Source organism: Teleopsis dalmanni, chromosome 1, assembly GCF_002237135.1.
Source record: "Teleopsis dalmanni isolate 2A chromosome 1, ASM223713v2, whole genome shotgun sequence".
Classification (NCBI taxonomy): Eukaryota; Metazoa; Arthropoda; class Insecta; order Diptera; family Diopsidae; genus Teleopsis; species Teleopsis dalmanni.
Genome location: NC_051846.1, coordinates 79,822,404 through 79,837,451, shown reverse-complemented (window position 1 = coordinate 79,837,451; position 15,048 = coordinate 79,822,404).

Sequence of the window (15,048 nt, the reverse complement as noted above, 5' to 3'; positions counted from 1 at the left end):
TTCGTCTTCTATGGATTCAAAACGCGTTCCTCTGAGTGGTAATTTGAGTTTGGGAAACAGGAAAAAGTCACACGGTGCAAGATCAGGTGAATACGGTGGCTGTTCGATGGTATTTATTGAATGTTTGGCCTTAAAATCGTTGATAATGTTGGCTCGGTGCGAGGGAGCATTATCGTCATGAAAAATCCATGAATTATCCTTCCACAATTGAGGCCGTTTACGGCGGATAGCTCTCACGACCGATGCCTAGCTCTCGTGCTATCTCTCTAACACTCACATGAGGATTTTGGAACACGATTTCCTTTGCCTTTTCAATGTTTTCGTCGGTGGTAGAGGCCGAAGGTCGTCCAGAACGCGGCATGTCTTCGACGGTCGTACGACCGTCCTGAAAGGCTTTGTACCACTCATAAACTTGAGTTTTCGATAAAACTGATTACCCATAAGCCTTTTGTAGCATTCGCAACGATTCTGCACACGAAATTTCGTTCGAAACACAAAATTTGATGCAAACTCTTTGTTCAATATTTTTTTCCATTGTTTTTTCGCAACGCACTACTGAGGTGAACTGGTTTCAACAGCTGCCGTAAACGAACTGTCTGACAGATCGCGCTCATTTTTGGCATAGTAATTAAGGAAAGTGCTGCCAAACTACATAAACTTAAAATATCGAAAAATATACAGCGCGCGAATTTTAAATGAGAACTTCCGAAAACCTTTCGGTCACAATGTATACAATACTCGAGATTAATTTATAACACTGTAGATATTTTGTGAGAGAAAAGAGATTATCCTGAAATTAAGAGCTGTTAAAGAAAATGGCCTTAATTTCGTTGAAATGAAGGCTGAAACTTCAAATGTAACTATGCGTAAGATAAATTTTTAGCAAAAGATAAAATCGAGACACCGAAATAGTGATATATTTTTTAAATAAATGTCAGTGACAGTTGATTTTAAAAAAACCGGGAAAGTATTTTAAAAGTAGTGCAAATTTTTAAATATGAATATAGAGAAAAACCGTAACTGTTATTAATTTAAAATAAAGTGAAAAATAATAATTCATATACCTGAAATCCACTAAAGCTAACAAAACTACTAAATGCCATCCTTTATAGTTATAATAATCAACTTTTAAAATTTCCCAGATATAAATGGTGTTTGGCGTATATAATTTTTAACATTTGATTTGTAAACAAAAAACATATGAATTCCTTAATTTGGGCAGTATGAAATGAACTTAATCTCACTTTAACGAAATTAAGGAAATTTGACTGTCTGAACATAGTATTATCAGCGAAACTGATATCTGTCACATCTCTAGTCGAAACTGTAAACAAACTGATTTTCATTCACCATTTTATCTCAAATTTACCCATGGAAATTAAGTTTTATTTAGGCCGTGTGCGAGTTCGAGTAAATTGAGGTAAAGTAAATTGAAATTACCTTGGGATTTTTTGCAATGCACTTATGTTGGTTGGTTGCAGTGGCAGGTCATAAGATAACTTCAAATGTACCTCAATTAGCGATTTTTCGCCGTTTTGTTACCACATTCCTCGCAAGAACCCTAGTATAGAAGAGTAGAGACTAAATCCATCCCACCGAATTTAGGTAATTTAACAGGTCTTTCATCCTTACCATTGAGCAGTCTGATAAACTATCACAAAAGTATTTTCCTAAAAACCTATATCTTCTGGATGCTAGAGCTGGGCATTCACAGAGAAAATGTATTATTGTTTCTTTCTCCCGCGGGTTTCCACAACTTCTGCAGTGAGAGTTATGGGAAATACGCAGTTTCTCTGCGTGAGTTCCTAACCACCAATGACCAGTAAGAACCGCAATAAGCCTTGCAGTGTTTACGCGATCTTTTTTGATGAGTTCCAGAGATTTATTTTTATTATAAGTGGGCCACGTTAACCTGGAAGTTGCACATGACCTTAGTGCTTTCCATCTGTTATTGGCGAGTTGCAGAAAGTAAAGAAAGGTACTTCTTTTGATGGTCTCCAGGGTAATATAGACTGATACCGCCAGTGACGCATCTAGGGAGGCACCAGAGCGGGCTAAATTATCAGCTTTCTCATTCCCTACGATGTTCCTATGCCCAGGAACCCAGATGAGTGTGATATCGGCCAACCGATTTAGCTCGTCGATTGCTTCTCTACATTCTTTTACTATTTTTGATTTTGTTATAAAGGATTCAAGAGCTTTAATTGCTGCCTGGCTGTCAATAAAAATAGCAACACTACATCTGTTCTCGATGTGGCTTGCAATTTGCCGACAGGTTTCTTTTATTGCTAGGATTTCAGCCTGAAAAACCGTAGCTTCATTAGGTATCCTAAGAGAGATATTTATATTTTTAGATGGTGCGAAGATTCCTGCTCCTGCCCCACCGCTCATTTTCGAGCCATCTGTATATATTGAGATATCGTAATTTGCTTCGAAATTTTTCCTTTTCCACTCATTTCTTGAAGGGAATATTGTCTGAAAGTTCCTTACGAAGTCTATACACGGATTCATAAAATCCGATGTCATCCTATACAGACAATTTGGAACTGTACCTAGAATCCGACTATGTCCACATGTTCGTTCCAACCATACGCCTGTTACTTTAAGTCTTACAGCGCTATTACAAACTATGTTTTTAATGTGAAGATCAATAGGTAGCAAATGTAGCATCACGTTTAGGGCGTCCGAGGGAGTCGTCCTAAAAGCTCCTGTGATGCCTACACATGCCGTTCTCTGAATTCTGTTAAGTTTGTCGATATTATAGCTCTTGTTTAGAGCCGGCCACCATACGACAGCACCATACGTGAGAATTGGTCGTACAATTGCCGTGTACATTCATTGGGTATTTTCGGGACGAATCCCCCATTTTTTGCCAAACATCCTCTTGCAAGAATAGAAAGCTACACATGCCTTCTTGATACGAAGATCGACATTGTGTTTCCAGTTTAACTTACTATCCAACAGAATTCCTAGATATTTGGCTTTTTCCGATAGTTTTAACTGTTGCCCGTTTTGTGAAGGCAACCTGAAAGCTGGTATTTTGGTTTTAGTAGTAAACAGCATCATTTCAGTTTTTCCTGGGTTAATACCTAGTCCACAACCTGTGGCCCAGGTACTTATCTTAACCAAGGCCCTTTCCATAATGTCGCTAATTATGTTAGGGAACATACCTGACACTAGAATAACCACGTCATCCGCGTACGCTACTGCTTTCACACCTATCTTATCTAGAATATTAAGAATATTATCCACGACCAGCAGCCACAGTAATGGTGAAATAACCCCTCCTTGTGGCGTACCCCTGCTGACGTGCTTCGTTTGTGTTATGCTGCCTAGCTTTGATTGAATAATCCTTGTTTTAAGCATAGTAATTATCCAATTTTTAAGCTCTTCCTCTAAACCTATTCTGGAAAGTGAGTCATGAATAGCTTTATTGCTTACATTGTTAAAAGCTCCTTCAATATCTAAGAAGGTTGCCAACGAGTATTGCTTAAAATGAATCGATTTTTCCACAGTACGAATAACCTCATGCAGAGCTGTTTCCGTAGATCTACCCTTGAGATAAGCATGCTGGGATTTAGAGATTGGAAAGCGTTCTACCTTTTGTCTTAGGTGGAGCTCTATTACCCTCTCCATTGTTTTTAGTAAGAATGAAGTTAGGCTAATCGGCCTGTAATCTTTGGCGGACTCATGTCCGATTTTGCCTGCCTTGGGTATAAAGACTACTTTAACCTGTCTCCAACTAAGTGGTACATAACTATATTTAAGACATGCTTTGTAAATTTCCCCTAACCATGGAACCACTAAGTCTTGTAGTTTTTGCAACATAATAGGGAAAATACCGTCCAAACCTGGCGATTTATAGGGACAGAAACTGTTAATTGAATACCTAATTTTTTCCGCTGTGACTATTTCTTCAGTCATCTGTGATGATGTGCTTGCCAAGGTGATTGAACCGTTTTCTCTAGCATCATCGTTACAGTTTGGGAAATGAGTGTCTAATAGTAATCTTAGTGTCTCAGCAGAGGTTTCAGTCCATGTGCCGTCCTCTTTCTTGAGATAAGAAGGATTTGCACTTTCCTTGGATAAAACCTTGCTGAGCCTAGCAGAGGATGAGGTTGATTCAATTGACTTACAAAATTCCTTCCAGCCATTACTTTTGGCCTTCCTGATAGCTTTCTTGTAAGTTTTAAGACATTCCCTATATTCATGCCAACTATTGTCCTTATAGCTTTCGTTAAACTGTTTTCGTGTTCTCTGCCTGAGATCACTTAATTCTGAATTCCACCAAGGTGGAAAAGATTTTTTGCTTCTACTTGTTGGACAAGATTTCTTGTAAGCTATATTAAAAGCTGCCTCAAGATTATATATCCTCTCGTCTAACTTACTAGTAGAGTCTATCTTAATTTGTCTTACTTTATTAAGTTCCACCTTAGTTACCCTTGTAAAAATATCCCATTTTATCTTCTTCGGGTTTCTAAAGGGGATGGTATGATTTGGTTTAATGTTTAAGTTGAAGAGAATCCAACTATGATCCGAAAAGGATTTCTTGTCAGATACCTTCCAATTACTAACTACAATATCTGGATTTTCGGATAGGAGTGTTATATCTAGCACTTCTTCCCATCCTTCAAACCCTTGTGAACTGGGGAAAGTGAAAGTAGGTGTTTTACCTCTATTGCAAATTAAAAGGTTCGAATTGCTAATAAAATCAAAAAGGTACTCACCCCTGTCATTGGTTTCCGAACTGCCCCAAAGCGTATGCCGCGTATTGGCGTCACATCCAATTAACGTGGGAATATCTTTTGATGTACTTCTGTTTACTAGCGCGACTACCTCTTCCGGAGGAGCATCTCTATCATGTGCCATGTAAGCAGAAGCCACAATAAAATTTTGTCCACCTGGCATTTCGATCCTTACGACTGTTAGATCTTTATCGCTATACTGTGGACATAAAAAGGCATTAATACATTTTTTTACTAGGATACATGATCTTGGCTTACCATTGTTCCTAATATATAAATTGTTATAATTTTTCAGCATTAGCCCCATGATGTCCTTACCTCTGACCCATGGCTCTTGCACAATGCTGACATCGACATCCTCCTCTATGAGAAAGATGGCGAGATTGTCCGATGCGATTTTTGAATGCTGAAGGTTAATTTGTGCTACTTTCAGCATTCGTGCAGGCTTACGAGGTTTCTGAAGCTTCTTCCTGAAGCTTCATACCGTCAAGCAATTTGTTAGCATCCTCTAACTCCTTGCCATCATCATCATTGCCTGTTGGGCGGAATATTTTTATTTTGGTGTACCGTACGCCAAACCTTAGCTTACAGTCCATTTCTTCCAATGGCTTCACGGATTCCTCGTTTATCGCCAGAAGAAATGCACTTATGTAAATATTTATTTATATATTGCACTTATTTATTATTTTTGGTTAAAAGGTTTTAAATTTATTTATTAAATATCTTTTAAAATTTTCACAATGGTAACACCGAAATAATATACTATTTCCCTCAATTTACTCGAACTCGCACACGGCCTTAAAACATTAATATCGCAAAAAAATTACTCATACACAGCGTACGCCCCTGTGTTAAGTTTTTGCATTGTGTGCTTTTATTGAGCTTTCATTCTTAATAAACTCATAGTTGTATTTTGTTGTTATTCTTACTCAATGCTTCTATTAATATGCAAGGTCATAGCGGATTTGAAATCATATGAATGAGAATGAATTTGGATATCTGCTCTGTTTACATTGAGTTCTGCTTCTCTGTTTTGAAAATTTCAAAAGCATTTCTGTGTTTGGCGTAGTGAGAGGAGAGGTGCGAACTATTTGAAATGCTCTCTTCTGACAGAACGGTTAAAGAGGCGATAGCAACAGGAAAATCCAAATATTTATGTTGCTTGATGTTGCATTTGGCGACGTCGACATTAATGAAATGCCGAAATGCCAACAAAATGAAGCTGCGTTCTGGTGCGCGTGATATAAACACGAACAGATGTTGAACGTTGGCACCGCCACCTCCTTAGTTGAACGCACATGTGCCGCTTTTTTCATGGTTTTCATGGTGAGCAATGAAAACACTTTTAAACGAACTAACGAACTTAAAAACAGTTCAGTTGGAAAAGCGACGTCCTCTGGTGCGTGTTGTTCTGTGCGGTAATTCGAAATAATTCGAAATTTCGGATAAGGGGAAAAGAAGCGCGCAACGACGACAATTTTGAACGCATTTGCGAGGAACGGCATATTTAAAATTGTAACCGCCACTTAAGTTTATATTAAAATGTGTGCATAAGTATGCGAAATTTTGTTTTAATTTGTTGATTTTCTTGTTGCCTCAATTGATGATTTTTTTGCTTAGAAATAAAATAATAAAACAAAATAAAATACAATAAAAATAATACATATATTTCGCGACAAAAAATATGAAAAAAAAAAAAATTAGTTAAAATTTAATTCACATGAGCAGCTAAAATTATTATGTCTGCGAGTGTGTATGAATTTATAAAAAAATACACATGAACACACTCGAATGAATAAATATGAAATCGTCGATATCAAATAATAATGTGCTTTATATTTTTAATATTATAATTTTTGGCTTAGTGCCTTAAGTGCAAATAATAAACAAATCAGAATTTTTTAACTGATAATTAAAATAGTTTAAGTTTGCTTAAAATATAAATGATAAGTTCATACAAAGTTAAGTGTTCGAACAAAACTCCCTTAAACTTTAAGTGGAATTTGGAAAATGAATGAAAATATATTTTTTAAATAAGTTTGGCATTTATTTCTCATCAAATATTAAAAAAATTTTAAAATAAAAGAATTTTTAAATTATTTTTAATTTACTGAATAAAAAAAAAACAAAATGAAATGGCACTCGATCGCACCCGATGATATCAATCTCATGTTATTTTTATATCTTTTGAGAAATTAACACAAAAATAAACAAAACATATTAAAAAATTTATAAAAAAAAATATATTTTTCATTTTTATAAAAAGTCAAAGACAAGAAATTTTATTGGTGCATGGATTTAAAATAAAAAATTGGCATAGTCTAACAGATTTAAATTTAGTTATATATACTTGTACAATATATAATATATAAAAATACCTATATATTAAACAAAAAAAATTTATTATTATTATGCGCAAGCGAAAATTTATATGTAAGTCAATAATAAATTAATAATATATTTGTTATAAAACACTTAAGTTTATTGATAGAAGTGAATAGAAAATTCAATTTTTTTTATAAATTATTTTTTATTGAATATAGTTCTTGACCACAGCAACTAGTCACATCTGACCAACAAGTTGTTAATAAATGGCTAGATATAATTTATTTTAAAGCCATACATATATAGGTCATACGTATGATTGTAAGATCCCAGACGATGACATCTTGTTATCACAGGCAAGGTTATATGACACTAGAGTTGTTATTAAGAGCGTGAAAATCTCTATGGTATTTAAACATTTCGAGTCCAATAAAAATTTTAGAGTCTTGATGTTTTTATTTTGATATTAAAGAATTACGAGAAGTACTCAATATTCAACTAAGAGCATTGAAAAGTACTAAAACTGAGGTGGGCGATATTAGCATTTGTTTTTTTTTTGTTTTGCAGTAGGTGGAAAACACCGAAAGCCAGTAAAACCAACTCTTAGGAGTGAATGGAGCAGATTTCCATAGTATTGAGGAAACTTCATTCCAGTTGTCAAGAGGGGAGAGAGATGTAAATATATAGATTTAACATCTAGCGAGCTAGGTTCATCTAAGCCAGAAAGCAGGGGCGTTAATTAGGGATATAGGGTGATGGTTAAGGGGGTGCGGTTAAAGCACATTTCTTTATGTATAAACATCCAGTTTAGGAATAGATTTCTTATCCTAAGAAACGAATGAAATCGTATAGACGGCGAGACACCTCTCTCAATATTTCTGATATGTAACGGCTTCAAGAAATTTCTTTTTAAAATATAAACTGCAGTTATAAAATTCTTAATATTTGTTTATGTCCATAAACAACTGATGGTGCTAACAAATGGCAGAGACGTAATCAATTCACAATGAGAACTCATACTTAGTGGCAATTCCAAATAAATGTTAACACAATTCAGTCTTAGTATACAATTGATAGTGTTTCAATATATTATCCAAACCTTGGTCTAGAACATACGTCTTTTTACTTTAATTGTTGCGCACAAGTGGCCCAGAATATTTAAAGGCGCCATAGAACCTTGCTAAACACAGTAATGAGTACCCTTACAGTTCGATAAACTAATGTATATGTAAGTACATTCAAATATTTATACATTTTACGGTATTAATGAATGAAGACTTCAATACTATAGTCTCGAGAGCATTTATTTGAGTTTCATTTGCAAGATAATTTAGTAATTAACAACAATTAATATATTTAACAGTAATGAATACATATCTATGAATATAGCACAGTGATTCATTTCGTGGAGTTTTAGCCCAACAACTTCCCACCCTTCCAACGTGCCAGTGTATCATTATTAAAAAATAAATTATATTTCAGATGTTTAATGTTTTTTAACTGAGAGATTTTTTGTTTAACCTGCTTGACATTCTGTATTTTGGTTAATATTGGTAAATTTTCTATATGATTTCTTTCATTTCTTGACTTAAGGGATCATCTGTCATCGTTTATCTCATTTTATTAAAACTTCTAAAAATCATTAGATTTTATACATTATATAAATAACAAAAAGTTTTTAACAAAAAGTTTTTGTCAAATTTTTTTATGAAGCGTATTTATTTCAAACTGGAAAAGGTAGATTATAAAAAAAAGTATTTTTTTACACTATAGTTCTAAAATGTGTCAATGAAACCCTAAGAAAATTGCTTCAGAATTGAATTCATTATATTCATGAAAATAGCTTCGTTTATATTGTATTTCTTATTATTATTTCATTTACATTTTTGTTTTTTTGTTAAAGAAAAATATAGTGACCCGCAACTTGAATTTTATTTAAAATATGGTGTATTTATTTTATGAAAATGTTAGCCGTAATCTAGTAACAAGAGATTTTTAGTAGTATATCACCATTCTCTAGATAGATATTATAGATGAAAGCAGAGAGCGTCTGCAATTTAGAGCAGAACACTCTGACTACCAGATCTATTGCCATACAACTAAACTAACTTAACCGACCGAAAAACATTTCGCCGCTCGAATGAAAGTCGCAATATTGCTTCTAATAACAAAGAGAAACAGAAGCTTTTGTCACATAATTCCACTAGTGTCTCAAATCAAAGTTGGGTGGCCACAAAGAATATGAGGGTATCAGGCATAGATACTCTTTTACTTCGAACGAGAGTGCAACTCTGTTCTAAATTTTGTCGAACTAAATACCTATTATTTTTAATATAAAGTATTATTACATTAAATTATATTAAGGTTTACTTAAATACTAAGATATTCAAAAAAGCGCTTGGTATTACATTTTAAATGACGATTGTTGATTGAAAAATTCCTCATCAAAATACATTTATAAAGCAAGGTATTGATATATAAAAAAATGAATCAAAAAAATTTTTGAAATAAGTTATTTTGAGGTGTTCCCAAATACTATCAAAAGTTTAAAAAAAAAATTGAATTGTAAACTTTCATGATTTTTAAAGAAAATTTACTAGAAAAATTGTATAAATATAATTTATTAGAAGTTTTAACTCAATTAAAAAGTTGTAGTCGTCCATTTATGGCGAAATATAGAATTTGTTGTCTCACTACAGATGTTCTAACTTTTAGCTAACTTCAAACTTAAATTTAAAATTAAATTTAAAATTATTTAATTAAAAAAGTGGGGTTCTTGTTTTATATTTGTTAATGTTTTAAAAATTCAAAGTATTTTATGATATTTTTATCACTTGTAAACTGACAGTATATCATTCTCTGTTGATTATCAAGATCTAATAATTCATTCATTTTTTCTGGACTTCATCAAAATTAATTTCATTATTATAATTTTCAAAAAATTTGATGATTGATATAATTGCTGTATATATTTTGCTATTTATAGTCTTATTGGGTGAATTCGGGCTCTTTTAGATACCGTTGTTACGTCATGAGGTTTTTACTTACTCCTTGATTTCTCTAGCTATTCAAAGACTAGAGATCACTTTATTAGTTTTAATTATTTTATGAATATAAATAATTATTTTCCCTCAAAGAAAATTTTTTTTTAATTTCTGTAAATTATTTCCATTTGTGTTAATCAATACTCATATTATCAATACTTATGAGCAAATAAGATGTAAGTATTGGGAGGAAATCAATCAGCACTATCATCTCTTGATTTATTAAATTTATTTTACATCTCTAAAGATTGCATCAATCTCTTTGCGTATGAGATATGTTAAATCTTTCCCCTTCTTATTTCAAAAACTTTTAATAAAATTTTTTATTAATTTGTGTTTAGTTAATAATCATAGAATTTAATTATTTTTTCGAACATCAAACACTTGAATCCTTTAGTCGTGTTAAAGTTAAGAGGTGTATATTACTTTTTAATCGAATTTCACAAATTTAGTTTTATTTAAACATATTTAATATTATTTCAGATGAAGTGGAAATTGCCTTAATTTCCTTAATTAAACAAATTTTATTTAATACTATGTTCAGACATACCTTAATTTCGCAAAAATCTTAATTTGATCTTTGTTTTAGCGAAATTAAGTTTTTTTCCATACACAATTCAGTTATGAGGTTAGAACAAAATTAAGAAAAATTAAATTAAGGGACATTTCAAATACAAATATGCGTAAGATAAATTTTAAGCAAAAGATAAAATCGAGATAACGAAATAGTGACATATTTTTTAAATAAATGTCAGTGATTGTTGACTTTAAAAAACCGGGAAATTATTTTGAAAGTAGTGCAAATTTTTAAAACTGAATATAGAGAAAGAACTGTAATTGTTATTAATTTAAAATAGAGTGAAAAATAATAATTCACATATCTGAAATTCACCAAAGCTCATAAAACTACTGAATGCCATACTTTATACTTATAATTAACTTTTAAAATTTCCCTGATACAAATAGTGTTTGGATTTCTCTAATTTGGGACAGTATGAAAACTCTCGAAATTAACTTAATTTCATTTTTACTAAATTAAGGAAATTTAGCTGTCTGAACATAGTATTATTAAAAATTAACACAAAAACCTTTAATAAATTATGTAGTGTTTTATATATAGGTCTATAGGGTTAATTTAACTTTACACATCAATTACTTTTTTTTAAGAAAAATCTAATTTGTGGTTCAGGTATGTAGCGAAAGAAGGACCCTGAGCGGATTAAATATACTTTAAATTGAAACGATGAGTACATAATATAATACGCATCTCATACTCTCTCATACTCATATTACTCATTAAATATTGTCGCCTTCAAAGAAAATCTAGTTTATAATTCGATCTGGGAGAATAGAGTAGATTTGAAAATGATGGAACTAATTTTGTCTCTGTGATTTTAGCTACTCTAGTAATTATAACAGCTAGTGTTGACGTACTAGTTTCTGTCATGATGAAGAATAAAGATTTTACCTGAAAATTTTGTTGACAGTAATAAATTACGTGCAGTTGCTTAAATTTCGATTAATTGAGATACTATTTTTAGTTCACATCAACTGATAGACCTATTATCGACAAATAATTTAGAAGATTACTTTCAAAATTTTTTTAGTTTTTAATCTGCAACTTCGTAGGAGAAGAAATATTTTTTTATCAATTTTTTAAAATTGTGTAAAATAAATTATGTTATGCGATTTAAATGAAATAGTAAATAAGCGTAAAAATCTCTTACTATACAGAAATTAAAGTATATAAATTTGTATTATAAAAATATTTTTTAAGGTTACATTATTTATAGATATTTAATTTTCTGAAACATCTTAATATTACAAAGGAAATAAATGAGTCTATGTTATATTTATTAGGTTAGCTCAAAAATGGGCTTAAAAGATAATGAAGAGTTAGCATGCAAACGGAACGGATGAGATATACTTGTAGATACTGACAAATAGTAAATGCGGGATTAAGAAAAAATTATTTTGTCAACAGCTGCTTTTTAAATCGATTTCTTTAAATTATAGTATTATATCAAATTGATAATACAAATAATTTTAATCTCAATTATTAACATTATATGTTAATTGTTATATCAAAATATTTTTGTATACAAATCTGTATTAGTTCTTCATGAAGATAAAAGATTATTTGTATAAGAGTATGGCTTCGATTTGACAAAAAAAAAAATAAATAACTAAATAATATTCCTCTTATATTACTTTCGTATTGGCAATAATTTTTTCGAAGAATCGACATCAGTTGACTGTTCGTTCTACTCATGAATTTTAAAATTTCTATTTGCTTGAATTCATTTATCTATTTTATTTCTGTTTTTAAAATTTAATTAAATTTGCACATTTAGTGTGCGTGCTAATATTCGTTTGAAACTGTCTGTCCACTCAAAAAAAAAACTTATAATTTTTTTTTGAAATGACAAATTCGACAAGCAAACATAATTAAAATTTATTTTAATCGTTGTTTATATACGAGAAACAGACTTAATTTAAAAGTTATAAATACGTAAGTAACTTACTGGTTCGAATGCTTTGAATACAAAAAAAACTTTCAGTCACATAAATTTTTTATTTTGCAAATAAATATAAAAAATATATATATTTTATTTTTATTTTTAGTCTTATTAGCAAATTGAAAACTATATATCTATATATTAATATATGTAACTAAATAAATATTCCTAATATATATATATATAAATATATATAATATAATATAATATATAAATATAAATATAATATATATATATAATATAAATAAATATATATATATATTTAATATTATTTTAATTAATTAAATTTTTGGCTGACCATACAGCTGTTTTGAGTATTCCCAAATACTTAACCCATCATCAGTGGTCTTGGAAATAATTCTTTTATTTAATTATTCATAAATAATTCTTTTTTAAACTGCAAGTATCACGAATAGAACTGGTGCCCTACCAGATTTAAAGCTTAGAGTCAGCGCTCCTTAACCAACTAACTCAAAGCCGTACTTGATTTGTATATTCGCACTTTGGAGTTTTGTTAGTTTGCTCTAAAAGTTCATTAACAAATTCATTTGCTGTGTTTATATTAGAACGAAATCATAAACCAGCTATAGAATAATTGAATTAATTAATTATATTTTTATTTTTAATTGTTTAATTTCAATTCTATTCTGTTTGTTCTATTCTGTATATATAAATATGTTTATATGTATTTAATAAATATTTAAATATTAGGCATTATACCTGTAACTTATATAGACATTTACAATATAAAATTTAATTTCTGAAAATAGATGTATATATGTATATATATTATACAAAAAATAATATAGAAATAATTCAATGTTATTGTAATCAAATTTTTATTTGAATGAAATTACAAATATTTCTGTAGTGTGTTTATAACAAAAAAAAAAAAACAATACTGAATACTTATCGTTTCAATTTTATTTAAAAAATGCTTCTATTTTGTATTTATAAACATTTGTGAGAATTTTTATAGACTATTTATATAATGAAATAATCGTACTTGTCTAAAAAAAAAAATTATATTTGTATGTGGGAATGTACAAATGAAAAAATACAAATCGCTTTAATTTTTCTCATTTTTTAGATTTTTTCTAATTAAAAACGCTAATTGATGTGCCGTGTTAACAACTTTAATTACTTGATATTTATTATTTTCTTATAAGGAAAAAGTGTAATAAACTCGCCATATAAATCCAAGTGACTTTAAAGTTTTTTAATTGGAATTTTATTATTGGCAAATGCTGAATAAAATAAGTATATATGAATATGCAAAATTATAGATAATATTCAATTTATAGTAAATAATATATACAATACAGCAGTAGAGTTAAAACAAGCATAAATTAATATATTTTTCAAGTTATAAATTCATTTAGTAAAATACAATTTCATAAATATTTTCTCTGTGATTACTCAGCTTTCGTTAATAGAAGGAACAGATATTTAGGCTCGTTCATTTTAGATGGTCTTTCAGGCTGTTATTTAATAAGCATGAAAGATCTACTAAAATACATAAACCCAAAAAGGATGCATTTTTTTTTATCTATAGAGTTTTTTTGCGAAAAACGTAGTATCAAATTAGCGAATAATCGCTTAATATGTAAAGTGGAAGGAAGTATACTGATCAGACACTGCAACTAACCGATTAAAAAATCTTTTCTTGTGTTAGTTTCTTCTTTCATTTAATTGAGTACGTCTAAATTGATTTCTTAAGACCGCAGATGATGGACATGTAGCATTATTCGAAACAGTTGTTGTTATTTAGTCAACTATATATTCACTTGATTAAAAATAAAACTTTTTTTTTAGTTATAACAGGTAAACATACCTCTCTTCTATAAAAATTTACAAAATTAATTAACTTTCGATTTTTGACTTGATAAATGTCTGTATAAGATAATGCATTGTACTGTGTCATCGGACGAAATTTGAACTCGATTGTGTTTACATCTGCTGTTATATAAATTTTTATTTTTTAAAAGCACTTGTTCTCAAGACTTTTTGGTAAAAAATTCAAAAAATGGGATTTAATAAGCAGTGTTTTCATTTGACATGGCCCTGTAAGCTTTTTGTTCCTGAATCTAAAACTACTACATCGATGTAGGTGTTCCGCGAAAAATGCGGTCATTAAGGAAAATCGCTAAAAATCTTGAAGTTAGCAAAATGTACGGGACATTGAGTTAACCACAGGTACATAGCTATGTCACAATTGATGGGATCTAAAGTAAAGGCGATAATATATATCTTGTTTGTTTTATAATAGGATTCTGGATTTTTTAACATTATTGTAGCATTATTTATGCTACATAAATATCAATATTAAAAATAAGTTAAAATTTTGTTTAAATCGGAATAATATATAAGATTATTAATAATATATAAGATTAATACATTTACGAAAAACAATTT